Source organism: Ovis canadensis, chromosome 9 (genome assembly GCF_042477335.2).
Source record: "Ovis canadensis isolate MfBH-ARS-UI-01 breed Bighorn chromosome 9, ARS-UI_OviCan_v2, whole genome shotgun sequence".
Taxonomy (NCBI): Eukaryota; Metazoa; Chordata; class Mammalia; order Artiodactyla; family Bovidae; genus Ovis; species Ovis canadensis.
Window position 1 is genome coordinate 87,905,256 of NC_091253.1, and position 19,960 is coordinate 87,925,215.

Sequence of the window (19,960 nt, forward strand, 5' to 3'; positions counted from 1 at the left end):
GCAATCATTATCATCACTGTCATCAAAACCACAGCTTAGGGATGAAATGAGATGAAGTACTAAAAATAGTTCTGTCTTTAGATTTTGCAGAACTAGACATGTCATTTGCCAGCAACAAAAGCTTCTTGAATTACTGGGTTAAGGTAACAAATCCTACAAAAGGTCTTCTAAGAAACAGATGTACAGGAAGAAAAACTCAGCATCTTGGGGGTTGGGGTGGGGTGGGGATACAGTGCTGATAGGTACATTCAAGAAATGAAAATCCTGTAGAATCAAAATTACAAATAGTGAGGAGTTCCTTAATCAAACCAGTCTTTATAGGAGGGCCTGGAGAACACCAATATCTACATATGCCCAAAGGCAGCTTCCCTGGTGGCTCAGACAGCAAAGAACCTGCCCGGGTTTGATTTCTGGGTCAGGAAGATTTCCTGGTGTAGGAAATGGCAACCCAGTCCAGCATTCTTGCCTGGAGAATTTCATAAACAGAGGATCCTGGTGGGCCACAGTCCATGGGGTTGCAAAGAGTTGGACACGACTGAGTGACTAACACTTTCACTTTCAAAGACAGCCATACCAAATAGCATACCTTTTCATCCCCTTGTATTCAATGTATGTCTTCATGATAGTTCACAGAGAATTACTCTGTCCCTAATTGATAAAATCTGAATAGGCCAATTCTGCACATTAGGAAACCAGGGTGCACAAACCTCACTTATCTAATAAGCCGAGGATGGGAAAGACTGACAATCCTGGATATTATTATCCAAAAGCTGTCTTAATTAGGATCAGCATGGGTTAACACTTGCACCAGAAGTACAACTCTGATTTCCCTCCTTCATGGGAGATGCGGTTCTGATATTCTGCTATAGAGACTGCCTGTAATCCTGCCCCTCCCGACCCTGTGTTTCTATTCTAAGGGGTCAGCAAATACAGTCTGCAAGCCAAATTCAGTGTATCTTCTTTTGTACAGATAAACTAAAAAAGACTTTAACATTTTTTTTAAAGTTGAAAAAGCTCAGAAGAATAATATTGTATGAAAATTATACTAAATTCAAATTGTGGTGTCTATAATAGAGTTTGACTGGAACACAGCACATTCTTTCATTTACATGCTGTCTCCAGCTGCTTTCTTGTTACAGCAGCAAAATCGAGTAACTGAAACAGAGACCTATGGTCTGCAAAATCTAAAATGTTTACTATGTGGCCTTTTGTAAAGAGTCTGCCAACCCCTGATGTGAGACAATGAATGAGAGGTACGGCTCCAAACCGCAATACTGAGAGGCACTGAATGCCTATCCATTCCTTATAATGCAGTGAGTGTCCAATGGATTTCATAGTAAGACTCTGTTGGTAAGATCACTCTGAAGTCCATTTCCGATAATAATACCAGGTAATAGCCATCATTTGCCAAGCATTTACTACTATATGCCAGGTATTATCATTTTCATTATATGAATGAGGAAACTGTATGAGTGGTGGTAACTTGTTCAAGTTAACTATAGATAGTACATCAATCCTAGTATTATCACCTGTAGGCATAAACCTGCCTGACATAAGAGTACAGAGAGTAAAAAAAAAAAAATTGGAAGTAATGATCTGCCTCAAAACAAAATAATTTTCCACAATGATGTGGAAAATGATGAAATAATGAATACTCTATGGAAAACAAAACCAATGTCCCTGAGAGGAAGGGACAATAACCAACAAAACCTTTCGAAAGAACAAACAAAACTGGGTCTCATTGTTTGTTGCCTTGTTTCTGTCAGTGATACCACAATTCTGCCAATTTTCTAAGTAATATAACAGACTACTTACACCACCTTTTGCTCTTACCAGTAGATCTTACCCAAGTAGTCATAAATCTAGGAGAAAAAGATTATCAGAAAAGAATATATATCTTTATTCTCAAATTATACACTTCCTATTCTTAAAATATTAGTGTTTTCACATTTTGATTTCTGATTGAAGGAGATTTTAAATAGTAACTTTAATTTTTTCTTATTTGAAAAAGTTAAGAAACTTGGTATCAAAAAAAAGAAAGCAATATAAACTTATAGTAAGAAGTCTTCATTGTCTTAGTTATAATATCTTCAAGTTTACAAAATAATGTTTTAAAAGAATAAAACAGTGGCTTTTCCTTGCAGGCAAGTAATACTAATGTGTGACTTTGATTGCACATTGATTCATAACCAAGAAGCCGAGCTTTTCAATTAGAATGAGCACACTGCTAAGTGGTTAACCCATATATTAAACTAGAGACATTCTATTTAACTCTATACTTATTCTTTATTTCTATTACAAATACTCACTGTTGAGCAACAGTCAACTTTGGTAATTTACATTTAAAAAATAAGTGTACATTTTAAAATTACCCATAGGACTCAGTATTTCTAGTATACCTTCATTATGATACCCACGTTCTTGTGCTTCTTATCCTTTATATTTATCCATCATCATTAGCACGGCTTTTTTTTTTTAAAGGAATTACACTGAATATAACTGATATATTCACTTTACAGCCAAATTTAATAGAGAAAAATATTAAGGATCCAGCTGTTCAAAACAAAAAAAGTATAAACTAAATCATTGGGAGAAAATATTCTAGCTTTTAAGAATATGTTACTTTAAAAAGTCAGTGTTATTTCATGATTATAAAATTTTATTCAAGAAATAGCAAAAATATTTTAATTTGCAAAGAACTATATTTTTAAAGTGAGTTTATATTCTACATGTTACAAGAGTAATCAAGACAAAATTCAACAAATACACCATACTTAAATACTTACTTCTAAAGATATGGCTTATTTAATATTAAATAATTCAGAGAAAAAGTATTGTCTACCAGAGTAATCTCAAATATTATTACTACATATTATAAAAACTATTTTGTACATATGGCCAAGATTTGAAGTACTTTTATCTATTATTACCACAACTGGAAAGATCTCAAATTAAAAATTTTACTGGGATGCTGAAGATTAGATAGTAAGTATCCAATGATGAGAATGTGTATTTGCTTTGGAAAGATAACTGCCAAACTGGTGTCTTCCATGCTTATCCTCTCCTGATTATCAAGATGTGTGTAATGACAGGACACTAATAGTAAATGGCAGAGTATAGCAAGCACCACAAGGTGGTGCTAATATCCTCTCATAACTGGCTGGATAGACCACTTCTGCTAGTCTTCAGATGTGGGCTAAGGTGATGCTATGCAACCCACAAGGTGGATACCCAACCACAACATTCTCTGGTCTAAGAGAAAAAGCAAATCATTAACAATTCACATGGTTTTTATTATTTGTTGTAGAGAAAAAATTGAATTTATAATCCTCTAGACTTAACATCTGGACATTTTTCCCATTTAGTTACAATATATTACATGAAAAGAACATAAGTCTATGAGCAACTCCCTTTACAACTGCTGTTTAGTCACTGCGTTGTACCTGACTTTTTGATCCCACAAATTGTAGGCTGCCAGGCCCCTTCGTCCATGGGATTTTCCAGGCAAGGAGACTGAAGTGTGTAGCCATTTCCTTCTCCAGGGGATTTTCCTGACCCAGGGATTGAGCCTGGATCTCCTGCACTGGCAGGCAGATTCTGACCGCTGAGCCACAAGCCCCAAAGCATGCACTGATTTTACACTACTATCAGATAAAATTAGTACTTTATCAATTAGTAACTTTATCAATAAGTTTCTTAGGTGGGACACCAGCACAAGTGACAAAAAAACAGTTCAGTACCTTAAAACCCATATTCATAACTGCCAAAATCTGGCTCCCAAATCAGCACTTTCCCTCATTTATGTATACATACTCAGCTTAATGTAATGGATTCTTAGAAAAACAGTTTCCCACAATGTAGGTTCTAAAAACACTAAACGAATTGCTAAAGTCTTCCTTACTTGAATTGCCTTTAGTCAGACAAACACACAGATGGATGGCAAGATGGAAGGGAGGATGAAAGGATGAAAGAAGGGTAGAAGGAGCGAGGGAGGGAAGGAAAAGACACGGAAGGGTAACAGAAGGGAGGAAAGCAATAGGCTGGCTCCAGAAATACAACTGCAATTCAGAATAGAGAAAGAGTTACTAGAGAGAATTCACATAACATAAATATATATGCTGTACTGGGCATGTATATGAAGCATTATATATACAAAATAAACAAAACAGTGAGAGACTTTATTTTGGGGGGGGCTCCAAAATCACAGCAAATGGTGACTACAGCCATGAAATTAAAAGATGCTTGCTCCTTGGAAGAAAAGCTATGACCAACCTAGACAGCATACTAAAAAGCAGAGATATTACTTTGCCAACAAAGGTCCATCTAGTCAAAGCTATGGTTTTTCCAGTAGTCATGTATGGATGTGAGTTGGACTAGAAAGAAAGCTGAGTGCCAAAGAATGAATGCTTTTGAACTGTGGTGTTGGAGGAGACTCTTGAGAGTCCCTTGGACTGCAAGGAGATCCAACCAGTCCATTCTGAAGGAGATCAGTCCTGAATATTCACTGGAAGGACTGATGCTGACGCTGAAACTCCAATACTTTGGACCCCTGATGCAAAGAGCTGACTCATTGGAAAAGACCCTGATGCTGGGAAAGATTGAAGGCAGGAGAAGGGGATGACAGAGGATGAGACGGTTGGATGGCATCACCGACTCAGTGGACATGACTTTGAATAAGCTCTGGGAGTTGGTGATGGACAGGGAAGCCTGGTGTGCTGCAGTCCATTGGGTCACAAAGAGTCGGACACTACTGACTGAACCGAACTGAACTGAAATAATGCCCACTGTCCAAATGGGTTTTAGAGAAGAAAGCTGCCCAAGATCATAAAAGGACTATCAGACTTCAAAGACTCTTTTTCATTATTCCATAAAGTAATCACGTTAATTTCAGTGAGGACAGTTAGTATAGCAATAAAGTAGCAAACAAAGTAGCCAAAAAGTAACAACAAAGTAGCAACTATGTGCCAAGCTATGTGTTAAGCATTTTATGTTTCTCAGTTAAGCCACACAATAATCCTAAAAGGTATTATTATTTTCTATATTACAGATTAGAAAACTACAGCACAGAGAGGTTGAGTGACTTTCCCAAGGTCCTACCACTATTAAATGGTAAAGCTAGGATTGGACTCTAAGCAATGTGGCCATAATAAGTCTGCCACTTACCCACTTCACAGTATTGCCACTCATAAAATACCAAACTATTTCCTTTGGGAATAAAATAAATGGCTATTTAATAAGGAGTAAAAGAAAAAAAAACTTTTATTAAGCACATAAAAAGATTTTAAAAAACAATGCTACAACAGACCCTATGGACAGGGTCATAGAAGAGCATGAAACAGCAATAGGAACATACAATTCATTAGCTTGAAAAACATAATAACACTTAAAAAGCACAAAATAAGATAGTAAAAAAGTAAACTGGTTAATTACCAATGACTAAAGAAAACTAAAATGACTAAAAAAACAATATAAGATATCAGAAAGGGTAAAGTATGATTAATTACAAACAATAGCTGACATGAAGTTTTTTAAAAATAGCAATCACTTCAGATAGAGCAGACTGGGACAATCACTAGAGAAAAGGTAGATTTTACCTGATTCTTTATGGACAGAGAGGTTTGGACAGGGAAGAAGGAGGAATAAAGGACATCCTGAGTATTTTAATATAAAAGTGAAAGTATGGACAAAGGAAAGTGAAAATTGTATTCAGGAGTAGAGTTTTTCATAGAAAATGTTAACAGAGAAAAGCTGAATGGGCTTTACTCTTCTTCAAATAGTCCTCAAAGCCTGGAAACATATCCATGTTTCTAGCTAGTTAAAAACATATTCTATAATAAATACATCAGAAAGCATTAAAAAACTATTACAAATTATATGAAAACCCAATCAAAATAAAAATTGGCTGACCGGAACAGAAAGGAAAGAAAGACAGACAGAAATGAAAAAACTAATGGGGAAAACCTGAAAGAAATTATTAAAAGTCAACCAATTTGCCATTCATAAAATACTCAAAAGCTGCATTAGAGATTCTATACGGTATTTAATTTTATTTTTAAGTCATAGCTTCATACAGAACATGTAATAAAATCATAACATTAAAGTTCATATTTTTAAATTACTTTATCATTAAAAGTAGGTAAAGTTATTTGATATCTTTGTGGCGGAGAGAGGATAATGGAGAATTTATTAAAATAATCAATGTGGTACTTCGTAAGAAACTCCTAAACATACTATTTCATTTAAACCTCAGATCCTATGAGAAGTTACTTTACAGAAGAAGGAACACAGTCAATGAAGTATAGTGACTAATCCTAATATATATTAAAGCTGAAAATGCTGATTCAAAGCTAGTTTTTCAGACTTCAGTCTGAAAATACAATTTCACTGTTGCCATTTGCTTTCTACAATAAAACTTATAGGGCAAGCCAGTGGAGTTTCTAAAAATTATGAACAGTACCACTTGGACAAAATACACTAGTATTACATGGATAGCACATCTAGCCCCAAAGCAGTGACTGATACAATCTTCCATGCAACAGGTAAGTATTACGTGTCATCTATATGCCAACCACCACTGTAGACACTAGAGATACAGTAGTTAGTAGAGAAATAAACAAAAACAGGAAAATATCACATAGTGAAAAGTATAATTCAGAGAATTATAATAAAGTTATAGGAGAAAAATGGGTGACTCCTTAATACTGAGTGGTCATGGAATACCTTTCTATGAAACTGACCCGTAAGCGGACACAGAGGCAGCCAGCTACAAAGCAGGAAGACCACCATTCCAAACGGAACGCACAACTAGAACAGCCCTAAACAGAAATATAAAGGCAGTGTAGCCAAAACAGAGTGAAAAAGAAGCGGAGTTACAGATCTGATGAGAGGTAGGTAGGGGATTTTTAAGTTAGAAAAAGCAGTTGGAATTTTCTATTCTCAATATGATAAAAGAGGGTAGAGAATAACATGAATTTATTTATATTAAAGACGAAAAAAATATCAGTTTTGTATAAAGAATACAGAGGAACAAACTTGGAAGCAGACACACCAAGTAGAGTTATAGTAGTCTAGGAGCTCTTAACCTTTTCCCCATCCCAAATACCTGAAGGAAATTACACACTCCAACAAACAGCAGCAGTGGAGAAGAAATGCTGATAAAACCACTTGCTCTCTTTCAGAGGATCTACTCTAAGGACTAGAGTAGGTAGTGTAGGTAAGTAGCATTATCCACTGTTACTCTCAACTTCCCTTCTCTCATGACTGGACATTTTCTCCTTTCTTTGTTCCGTTCTTATCCTCTGCCTAGCCTAAAAGTCCACTTTGGATACTACTCCATCAGAATTAGATTTTTGTCTCAAAAGACCACTGAAATTACCTGAATTCAACATTCCTGGTCCTTTAATAAAGTTCTGATTCTGGACAGAGGCAACTAAAAAGACATCTCCACAAACAGATTTCTAATGTCTTATATAAGAAAACTCTAAAGATAATGTAGACTATAACAGGCAATTTTCATGTAAAAAATTCAATTTTGACATGTTTTCTGGATGCAGGCAAATTTTTATCCAGTTTCAAAATAAATATTTAAAGATGAAATTCAAATTCCTAGCATATGAACATACTAAAAACATCTATGAAAATTAAAACCACTCTCTGGAATCTGATGAAATATCCAATTTTAGTTTGTTTCATTTCTTTGAATCCTAAGATATTTCTTTGCTATTGTTTAGAAAGCACAGGGGAGAAGGCAATGGCACCCCACTCCAGTACTCTTGCCTAGAAAATCCCATGGATGGAGAAACCTGGTAGGTCGCTAAGAGTCGGACACACCTGAGCGACTTCACTGTCACTTTTCACTTTCATGCATTGGAGGAGGAAGTGGCAACCCACTGCAGTGTTCTTGCCTGGAGAATCCCAGGGACGGGGGAGCCTGGTGGGCTGCCGTCTATGGCATCGCACGGAGTCGGACACGACTAAAGTGACTTAGCAGCAGCAGCAGCAGAAAGCACAGACTTTGAAATATAAAATGAAGAGAGCTAGCAAGCTCACAAAAATGATTTTACCCCAAAATTGTAAGTTCTCATTTACTAACAGTAAAAATTAAAACTCATTTTTCAGCTTAACCAAACGTTTCCTAACACTAATTCTTAGAAAACAATCTGTGTTGCTATATCTATTCCTCTAAACAAAAATTCTTTATTGTTTTGGCATGTTCATTAGGAAACTAAACTATGGGCTGAAATGACTTAAGTCAAATCTCATTTTCTCATACAAACAATGTTAAAATAACAGGTATTTTCTTGATCATTAAACTGATAATTTTGGAAATCAATATAATCATTTAATCAATTATAAGTGACATACCTATATACTATAAAACTTTTTTGAATGAAAAAAATCACAAAAAATCAAACATAATATTATATAATAACATAGTGTACATTTCAAAGATCTTTTCTTGTTCTTCATAGTTATTTTAACTGCCACAAATCATTAAGGAGCCTTCCACAAAAATATGGAATCCAGGACTTTTGGGGAAATATTTTCAATCACTTTCAAAAGAACGACTTTGGGGGAGACTCAGGTCACGTAAATGAAACGACAAGAAACAGATTCAGGAATGCCTTCAGTGCTATCTTTTCTTAATAAGTGATAACATTAGTAAAGGAGTACTGTGTATTCTGATGTTTTCAAAGATGTTTGCTATATTAAGACTGTGTCTCCTCAAAACAAGTTCAACTTAAATCTTAGGTAGGCAGGTCTGCCTTTAAAATCAATGAACTAATCTTTATTTATCATAAAATTAATCATTTTCCTTTAACCTCTTCATTATATGCTGCTATATAATGTCAAAGAACTAAAATACTAAAGGCTATTTCTCCTCGTTTCATATGATTAAATCTTTTATTATAAGGTTGTCATTCAATTTTCCTTTAGAATATTAAGACTGCTTTTCCTCTTTAATCAGTTTTTTTGCAGTACTGATACATGTGTGACTATCAAGAACAGAAGTGTTTTTATTTTTTGCTTTTAACTAAATAGATCAGATTATGCTCTCACTGCATAATAGTGTTGTCTTGTTTTTTGTTTTGTTTTGTTTTTAATGTGGACCACTTTTAAAGCCTTTACTAAATTTGTTACACTATTGCTTCTGTCATTTACATTCTGGGTTTTTGGCCATGAGGCATGTGGATCTTAGCTCCCTGACCAAGGATGGAACGCACACCCCCTGCATGAGAAGGTGACATCTTAACCACCAGACTGTCAAGGAAGCTTTGCAGAAAATTTTTAGAATCTGTCTTTTGGAACTTCTTAGAAGAGAAATCTGTTCTTCAAATTACATAAAAAGTTATTTCTTTTACTTGTTAGCCAAACCAAGGTCAAGGTTTCTCAGTCATATATAATTTTTATCTTTTTAAAATTTAGCTTCTTTCTTATAACTCCCCATTTTTTCTAATTACTCTAAAAAGCTATTTGTAAACCAAGAGGTCCCTATTTCTATAGGAAGGCTGCAGAAACAAACTAAGGCTGAAAATAAGTTGATGAAACTTCAGAAAAGACACAAGACACTGGATGAGGTAATTTTATTTGTGAGCCCTGCCTTCTAACAGTAACAAAGGAACGACAAGCGGGTATAAGCTGTCAGCACCTAAACATCTGAAATTACTGGAAATAAAATCACTTAAGGGAAAGGCTGCCTATAATCTTCTGGGATAGCTTTGAAATTGGATGTTTTAAACAACAGAGGTAGATTTATTTTAGTTACTTCTACCATGTTTCATTTATAAATGTTTGAGAATGCTAAGATGGCATCCACAATGAAGATGGCAGGAAAGAAAAACTCATCTGGCGTCTTATACAGAGTGAAGCAAGTCAGAAAGAGGAAAACAAATATCATATATTGACACATAAATGGGGAATCTAGGAAAAATGGTGCAATGAACCTATTTGCAGGGCAGGCGTAACGACTCAGACCTAGAGAATGGACTTGTGGGCACAGTGGGGGAAGAAGAGGGTAGGACAGATTGAGAAAATAACACTGACATATATACACTACCATGTGTAAAACAGATAGCTAATAAGAAGCTGCTATATAACACAGGGAGCTCTACCTGGTGCTGTAATGACCCGGGTAGGGGGGTGGGGGCCATGGGGAGAGCTTCAAGAGGAAGGGGATACATGTATACTTATGGCTGACTAGCACTGTTATACAGCAGAAACCAACACAACATTGTAAAGCAATTAATTTCTAATTATAAAAAAATTTTAATTTAAAAAAATCCATCTGACATAAGAATGATGGATTATAACCTTATACTAAAATGTGTTAAGAGCAGCTGAGCTCCTCTATTAAAAAAAAATTGATCCCCCAGTCAGAACTGACCATTCTTCCAAGAACACTTTCAACCCGTATAATACTACTACGGTGATTTGTAATAAGACATGTATTTTTCTCTCTGGATATTAAGATAGTCGAAGACTTTTCAATCACTACTATTGCAACAGGACTCATAAGAAAAGTTTATTGACCATCACATGCTAGTTCTCTTGAACACGCACATTTAATGTGAATAGATATTTAAATAAAGTACATGTGATATTATGTAGTAAATACATAAATAAGATGCAGTGCAAATTTAGAGAAATATGATAGAGGAAACCACTCAGTTTCTCCAGAGAGTGGATGCATTTTAGAGGAGCTAATGTCTGATCTGGATCTAAAAAGTTCAGTAAGGTGAATTTCCTTGTGGTTCAATGGTCAGGACTCCACATTCTCACTACTTAGGGCCCAGGCTGACTCCCTGGTCAGGGAACTAAGATTCCAGAAGCCACACACTATGACCAAATAATAATAATAAAATAAGATACTGAGGTATTCACACACACACACACACACACACACATACACACATTTATGGTTCAGGACCAAGAAAAGCAATGAATCTAAGCCAGTCAAGAGAGTGAAAGTAAACAGGTGATATCACTCAAGTTAATTAAATTTAGACTAAAATCCTGTGGGCAATTAGGCTTCATAGAAAGTTTTAAGGCGATCAGAACTTCTGTGGGAAGATGGATAAATAAGTGAAACAGATTGATCAACCAATGACAGAGAAACCTAAAAAAGGGCTACAAATACTGTAGAATAAACATTAGAAATAGTAACAGCATGAATACATTTAAGAACTCATGGTAGGCAAGTCACCTTATTTCAGAATGGTATTTTCAAATCAAGAATCTATTTTTCCAATAGAATAAATTATTGAAAGTACTGCAAGAGTGTGAGGCCCTTTTGTTCGGCTGAGGGGAGGGCAGCTGGCCTGGGCCAGGTACACTTCAGGGAAGGGGTTCGACCAAGGTCACTGGGCTTGCTGCTTTTCTGGCCACCACTCCCCTGGCTGGCTGGACAAGACTCGCCAGCAGTGTGGCAGCCGTTCCTCTCATGCTTCTGAGCACTGCTGTGAGCAGTGTCACCCTTTATACCATCAAGTTGGCACTATGGGGAAAAAGAAAACCAGATGAAAGTGGAGGGACATGCTGGAAGAAGAGGAAGAAAGTGTGTGGTGGAAAAAGTTCCAGACTGCCCAGTGGTACACGGCAAAGTGGAGCACCTTCTGAAGTGGAAGGGGTTCTCAGAGGACAATGCATAGAGCAGAAGAGAACCTGGAATGCCCTGGCTTCATTGTCGAGTTTCTGCATTTACAGAAGAAAGCACACAAGACAAATAAATCAGAGGGAGGCAAGTGCAAAGCTGATTCTGATTCTGATTCGGAAAACAAGGTGGAAGAGAGCAAACCAAACAAGAAAAAACAAGAGTCACAAAACCCCTGCCCAGGGATTGGAACTGGAACAGGCTACTGGAGTGACAAACTCCAGTGGAGAACTCATGCTTCAAATGAACTGGAAAAACTCTGATGCCACTGACTTGGTCCCTGACAAGGAAGCCAAGGTCAAGTGCCCACAGATAGTCATACACCTCTATGAGGAAAGGCTGACGTGGCATCCCTAACCCTCAGAGGATGATGACAAAAACAATGACAAGAATTAACTCTGCTGAGTACCAGCCCCTCTCACATCTGACTGTGGGTTTCAAGTGGGGGAAAGGAGGAGTTCTACTTGTCTTGACACCATAAAGATGGCTTGAGAAGATGTCCCTTGACAAGCCAGTCCAGTTTCTGTGCTCTACAGCAGCCCAAGTGCTTTAAAGCTGTTCCATGCTACATAGTTTTCACACCCATCCCAGTGGAGGGAAAGGAGGGTCAGTGTTTCAAGGCAACCAATTCTGAACTTTGTTAAGAAGAGCAAAGGCCCTTCTATGAAGGACAAAACTTGCAGGATGGGATGTGGGGGACTAGGAAACACTGTACTGACACTTAAAAGAGCAATTCAACAGCCCACAGCCTTCTGCCCAATAGTGTGAACTCTGCGATTCTTACAGCAAAGCATGCGTACAGTTTTTGGCTAGTGTGTTATTACTAGTGTATTATTTGGGGTGGGTAGGATGGGGTGCAAAAGAAGGGAGATAGGTTAGGATCACTTTTGTTAACATTTGGGGAAACAGTGAAATAAAGGAAAGAACCACTAATGATGATTGGATTCTGTGTCCAGTACTGCAGCTTTTCAAAAATTGTCACTGGCAACCTGAATGAGGATAGTGAGAGACTGTTTAAAAGCTACGAATGCCTGAAACACAGAAGCCATGGTGTTCCCGGCCTGAGCTTAATGCTGTTCCCAACAATGGACTAAGCCAGTTAAGAAGTTACCAAAGCTGCCCCTTGGGAGATGGAAACTGGTTGTGGAGGTAAAGTCTTGTGAACGTTGGCAGATCATTTTGTCTTAGAGGTGCTCATTCTTGAAACTGACAAGAAGACCCTTTCTTTTCCAATTATAAAGTTAAATTGAAGAAAGTAGGGAAAACCACTAGACCATTCAGGTATGACCTAAATCAAATCCCTTATGATTATACAGTGGAAGTGAGAAATAGATTTAAGGGCCTAGATCTGATAGATAGAGTGCCTGATGAACTATGGAATGAGGTTCGTGACATTGTATGGGAGACAGGGATCAAGACCATCCCCATGGAAAAGAAATGCAAAAAAGCAAAATGGCTGTCTGGGGAGGCCTTACAAATAGCTGTGAAAAGAAGAGAGGTGAAAAGCCAAGGAGAAAAGGAAAGATATAAGCATCTGAATGCAGAGTTCCAAAGATTAGCAAGAAGAGATAAGAAAGCCTTCTTCAGCGATCAATGCAAAGAAATAGAGGAAAAGAACAGAATGGGAAAGACTAGAGATCTCTTCAAGAAAATTAGAGATACCAAGGGAACATTTCATGCAAAGATGGGCTCGATGAAGGACAGAAATGGTCTGGACCTAACAGAAGCAGAAGATATTAAGAAGAGATGGCAAGAATACACAGAAGAACTGTACAAAAAAGATCTTCATGACCCAGATAATCATGATGATGTGATCACTAATCTAGAGCCAGACATCCTGGAATGTGAAGTCAAGTGGGCCTTAGAAAGCATCACTACGCACAAAGCTAGTGGAGGTGATGGAATTCCAGTTGAGCTGTTTCAAATCCTGGAAGATGATGCTGTGAAAGTGCTGCACTCAATATGCCAGCAAATTTGGGAAACTCAGCAGCGGCCACAGGACTGGAAAAGGTCAGTTTTCATTCCAATTCCAAAGAAAGGCAATGCAAAAGAATGCTCAAACTACTGCACAATTGCACTCATCTCACATGCTAGTAAAGTAATGCTCAAAATTCTCCAAGCCAGGATTCAGCAATACATGAACCGTGAACTTCCAGATATTCAAGCTGGTTTTAGAAAAGGCAGAGGAACCAGAGATCAAATTGCCAACATCCGCTGGATCATGGAAAAAGCAAGAGAGTTCCAGAAAAACATCTATTTCTGCTTTATTGACTATCCCAAAGCCTTTGACTGTGTGGATCACAATAAACTGTGGAAAATTCTGAAAGAGATGGGAATACCATACCACCTGACCTGCCTCTTGAGAAATCTGTGTGCAGGCCAGGAAGCAACAGTTAGAACTGGACATGGAACAACAGAATGGTTCCAAATAGGAAAAGGAGTACGTCAAGGCTGAATATTGTCACCCTGCTTATTTAACTTCTATGCAGAGTACATCAGGAGAAACGCTGGACTGGAAGAAACACAAGCTGGAATCAGGATTGCCGGGAGAAATATCAATCACCTCAGATATGCAGATGACACCACCCTTATGGCAGAAAGTGAAGAGGAGCTAAAAAGCCTCTTGATGAAAGTGAAAGAGGAGAGTGAAAAAGTTGGCTTAAAGCTCAACATTCAGAAAACAAAGATCATGGCATCTGGTCCCATCACTTCATGGGAAATAGATGGGGAAACAGTGGAAATAGTGTCAGACTTTATTTTTGGGGGCTCCAGAATCACTGCAGATGGTAACTGCAGCCATGAAATTAAAAGACGCTTACTCCTTGGAAGAAAAGTTATGACCAACCTAGATAGTATATTCAAAAGCAGAGACATTACTTTGCCAACTAAGGTCCGTCTAGTCAAGGCTATGGTTTGTCCTGTGGTCCTGTATGGATGTGAGAGTTGGACTGTGAAGAAGGCTGAGCGCCAAAGAATTGATGCTTTTGAACTGTGGTGTTGGAGAAGACTCTTGAGAGTCCCTTGGACTGCAAGGAGATCCAACCAGTCCATTCTGAAGGAAATCAGTCCTGGGATTTCTTTGGAAGGAATGATGCTAAAGCTGAAACTCCAGTACTTTGGCCACCTCATGTGAAGAGTTGACTCATTGGAAAAGACTCTGATGCTAGGAGGGATTGGGGGCAGGATGAGAAGGGGACGACAGAGGATGAGATGGCTGGATGGCATCACGGACTCGATGGACATGAGTTGAGTGAACTCCAGAAGATGGTGATGAACAGGGAGGCCTGGCATGCCGCGATTCATGGGGTCGCAAAGAGTCGGACACGACTGAGCGACTGAACTGAACTGAAAGTTACAAATATCAGCTTCTCCATCCAAGCCACTGGATGAAATATTTTGGGAAGGGCAGAGAGTGGTATGGGCTTGTCTGGTGGCTCAGACAGTAAAGAATCTGACTGCAATGCTGGAGTCCTTGGTTCAATCCCTGGGTTGGGAAGATCCCCTTGAAGAGGGCATGGCAACCCACTCCAGGATTCTTCCCTAGAGAATCCCATCGACAGACGAGCCTGGCGGGCTGCAGTCCATGGGGTTGCAAGGAGTTGGGCATGGCTGAGAGACTAAGGAGAAGCTCAATAGGGTGGTACAGGAGGTAGGTGAGTAGAGAAAGACAAGGGCCAGTGCTCATAGGGTGGAAACTTTTGGAGCCTCTGTTTTTGAACTTTGAAACTACTGGGGCATGGTTCAGTTACTGACAGTACAAGTTCAAGAGTAGAACGATTTCAAAAGCCCTGGTTTCAGGAGATTTAATTTTCTTATTGGGGCAGTGGTTCACTTTAAAATAAAATAAAATTTTTAATCATAAGAATTAACTAAAACCCAAACACTATCTTGAATCATGAGAGCCATCAGTTCCTGACATCATCGAGACTTGAATCTAGAACCCCACTGTAACTTTTAAGCACCTGTTAGGTTTCTGTGAAAACTTTTGTTTAAATGTAAACTTCATATCAACACTGTCAGTTTTTCTCTTAATAAAACTATAGATTTATTTTTTTTAAGTACTGAATATCTCCCTAAGAAAAGCTGAGAAAGGAACTGCTACTTTTTATAATTATCATTATCATAATTGTTTTGTCACAAATACTGAAAATTAAACGACTTCAAAATAATTTCAACTCCATGTATATGAACATAAACTAGTACTAAAAGACCAAACTTAATTTCAAGGTAAGTAGTATTTTAAAATACTTTCATATTACATATGAAATAATATTCATATTATATATGAAGGTGCAGATTCACGCACCTCCTACTATCATATATAATTTCAAAAATTCCCCACATCATTTTAATTGCTAACCTTCCTCTCTAGAGAACTCTTTTAAATTTTCATTAGCTTTGCTATTACTTTTAATTGCATTTACTATGCAAGTCAGAAACCCAGATGTTATCCTGAAATCCACTTCTCTCTTGATGACAGCCATACATCATCATTAAATACCAAAAAATTAACCTCCTAAATAATCCTCAAATCTTCTACTCCTCTCCATCTCCAGCCTCCCTACCAAGATCAACTCCTACTTATCTCTCATAAGAATTCCTACCATATCATCTCTCTACTGGTCTACCAACATCCTCTCTCATGGCAGCACCCACTGATCACAGCAGTTCTCCACATTGCAGCAAAAATGATCTTTTTAAAACACAAATAGATCCTGTCAGCACCACCTGCATCATACCCTTCAATGGCTTCACACTGCATTAAGGAGGAAAGCAGGGAACACAGGTCTCAGCAGAACATAGCCCCTTTCTTTCTCTCCAACTTCATCTTGTGCTATTCTCCCTCCTGCTCTCTCCCCTTCGGTTTCTCCCACTCACCAAGGTACTTCTCACTTATCATTTTGTCAGAAAGGCTAATCTCTTCACTGCGTTAATGCCCACACTAACTCTTTCACACTGAAATTCAAACTTCACTTCAATAAAGCTTTCACTAATTTTTCAAATCAAGTCAATTTTCCTGTTGTATAGTCTCATAACATTATAATCTTTCTTTTGTGAGACTACTGTAATTTCTATTTTCTGTTTACTTGTGTGATTACTTCTTCCACCAACTTATAAGCTCTATGACAGTACCCATCAAACATTTTTTATAATCCAAAGTATCTTTACCATTTATATCAAAATTTCTTAAGTATGAAAAAATATAACCATGCTGCAATGTATTAAAGCAATACAGAGTATACAGAAAGAATGCAAAATCTTCCCTCCTCCTCTCTAATCACCAGAAATAACAACCATTACTATTCTATTCTGTATTTTTCAAGACTTTTCTCAAGAATTATAGTAAAGTATATATCTAAAAATAATACTCTTTATAAAAACTGAATCACATTGACAGTTTCCATATTTAGCAAACAGAAATACAGGCTCCTCAGCTAAATTCAATTTCAGATGAACAATGAATTTTTTATCATACAAGTATGTAACAAATATTATTTGTTGTTTATCTGAAGTTCAAATTGATATCCTGTATTTATCTAACAACTTTAATCATACTGATTATACCTCCAATAAGGAACTATAAAACTAAATAGGAAGAAAAAAGCTCATTACTTTCAAATATGTAAAGCATTCTACATTCCTTAAAAATAAACTTCCATTTTCCTTTCCATGAGACAGAAATGGTCTATTTTAAGTATGAAAAACTGGAAGCCTGCTGAGAGTTACAAATTTTCTCAAAGTTAACACTCAAAGATGGGCATTCGGCAGAAACTTTTCGTGGTATGAAAAGACTCCTGTAACTCAACTTTGTTTGTATTTCAAATATATAAACTATATATCACATTTTATCATTAAATTTACAGGATAAATAAAAATGATTTATACTTAAAAATAAAACATTCAAATCATTCTATGAATAAGTGAAAAATAAAGCCTTTAAAAAAGCTTCCTCACAAGTAATGAATCATGACTGAACTTCATTATTCTATGAAGATAAAATGATATGACCATTCTTACATCATTTAAACCAAATTTCAAAATGTTAATACCAAGCCTCGTTCTCTAATCAAAATCACCTTGACATTTAGAATAGAGTTGTTTTAAATGGTTCCACAGGAGAAACAGCATCATCTAATTATGTCCACTGTGTTTAGCATTGCAGAGGTAAAACAAATAACTTTTGCATGTCATCTAAAAATATTTATCTCCATAATCACTTTATTTAGCAATCATGATTTCATCTATTATCAGAAATGTGATAAACATGGGCTATAAATAGAGTTTATTTTGTTAGATACTTTAAAACATGACTATTTGTTAATTATACCTCAAAAAAGCTGAAGGGGAAAAAAACAACACTGTAAGACACAAAATTAACCTTAGCACCACATGGAGAAATCTTATGACATGTACTTCAGAGGTATTACCGGTTCAGGTTTGATCACAGTCAGTCAGCAGATTATAAAAATAAAATGATAATTCTCAGGTATAGGCAATAATACCAGTTCAGTCGATCCAACCTTATCGGAACGAACAGGGGCAAGTTATATAATGATCTGAACAACATTTCTTAACATAAATTGAGGATTTTTTTTTTTAACAGGATAAATAGTTAGCCTTAAAGTTAGACCTAAAACTTAAAAGATTATTGAAAAGTCTTGCATGAGTAAATACGGAAACATGTACAAGAATATTCATGACAGCATGACTTGTAATTTACGGCAACAGAAAATTACTGAAAAATGAAAAAAAAGAGTGGTACACATTCATATACTGGATTAATATAATAAGAGAAAAAATGAATGAACTATAGTTATACATAAGTTGAGTAAGAAAATGAAGCTGGAGAAAGAATATAAATGGAATGATATGTGTGGCAGCTAACGTTTGCTCAGTAACATGCCACCCCAAAACTGAAGAGTGTTAAAACAATGAATATTTATTTGGCCTCTTATTCTGCAGATCACCCACTAAGGGTGGCCCCAACTGGAAAATCCACCTGGAAGCCTTGATGGATCTCAGTTGAGGCTGATTCTGACATCTGTGATCAGTTGCAAGGTTAGAAAGACGCTGATTTCCTGCAGAGAACAGCACCTTACCTTTCCTCAGCATGGTCTCTCATATTCTTGTTCAAACTTTTTCACATAGGGGTCTCAGGGCTCCAAATGTAGCAGAAAAGCAAGCTTCAAAATGCAAATGTTTTTCAAATCTCTTTGTCATGTTTGTTAACATCCTTTCAGCCAAAGCAAGTGATATGCACCAGCCAACTTAAAGAGATGATCCTTCCACTTTATGGAAGGATCTACAATGTAACAACTTGCAAGAATAACAGGGATGAGAGAAATTTGTATCAAGCTTTATAATTTACCACAATATCACTTGCACAATATTACACAAAAGAATACTCTGTACTGCTGAATGGCACATGCACACACACAAGCATACCAAAAGTATGGATGTATGTACAGTAACACTGAATGCCAGGTTCAAGACAGTAACTACTCTTGGCTGGAGAAGGGAAATGAGAAAGGGAAAAATAAAGAGGGAGTTTTACCTAACTTTATAGTTTTTCCCTGGATTAGCTAAAAGAAGGGTTTATGAATATTCTTAAAAAATAAACTATTACACCTTTTAGCATGCTTAAATAAAAGGAAATTCCTATAAATTAAGGGACTTATAAAGATCCATCAATACATATTACTAAATACAGACTGCATAATAAAATCTGGCATAGTTTTTTAAAAGCTCAGTGAATTAGAGGATCAATTTTCCATAATCTGCATAATCAAAAAAACCACAAAGACATTAAAACAGACTGATAAAATCTGTTTAGAAATAAAAGCTGTTAAAAGATATAGATGCTCAACACAGGTTACAAAATACCCCCTTAGACAATTCAGTATCAAATAAGGGCCAATAATTCAAAATTACAAAAATGAGAAAAAAAAACTATCATGATCCATGATCAAAAGAAAACAACAACAAAAACAGACCTGAGAAAACTTTAAATAACAGCATTATTAAGTGCAGATGACAGTATAATAATGTTTGAATTAAAGAACAAAATGATGGAGTGGAAAATTTAAGAATCAATTATAATCAAAAAGACTAGAGAGCTGAAAGAAGTTCAAAATGAATTTTTAAAACACTGCCTTCACTGAAACTAAAACACAGAGGATAAGTTAAAACAGCAGATCATACAAATTAGAAAGAATTCATACCCTGAAAAGTTATCAAGAGAAATCACTGACAACATGACACAAATTATAAAACATTAAAAATATAAAGGAGGGATATAGAGATAAGAAT

The 19,960-nt window shown here is 36.6% G+C and overlaps 1 protein-coding gene and 1 pseudogene across 5 annotated transcripts in view; one reads left to right on the top strand and one right to left on the bottom strand.

Moving 5' to 3' along the window:
* The window catches only part of VPS13B (vacuolar protein sorting 13 homolog B), a 787,290-nt gene that overhangs the window by 493,735 nt on the left and 273,595 nt on the right, over positions 1 to 19,960 (bottom strand). The window lies entirely within an intron of this gene.
* On the top strand, positions 11,497 to 12,046 carry LOC138446295 (chromobox protein homolog 1 pseudogene; annotated as a pseudogene).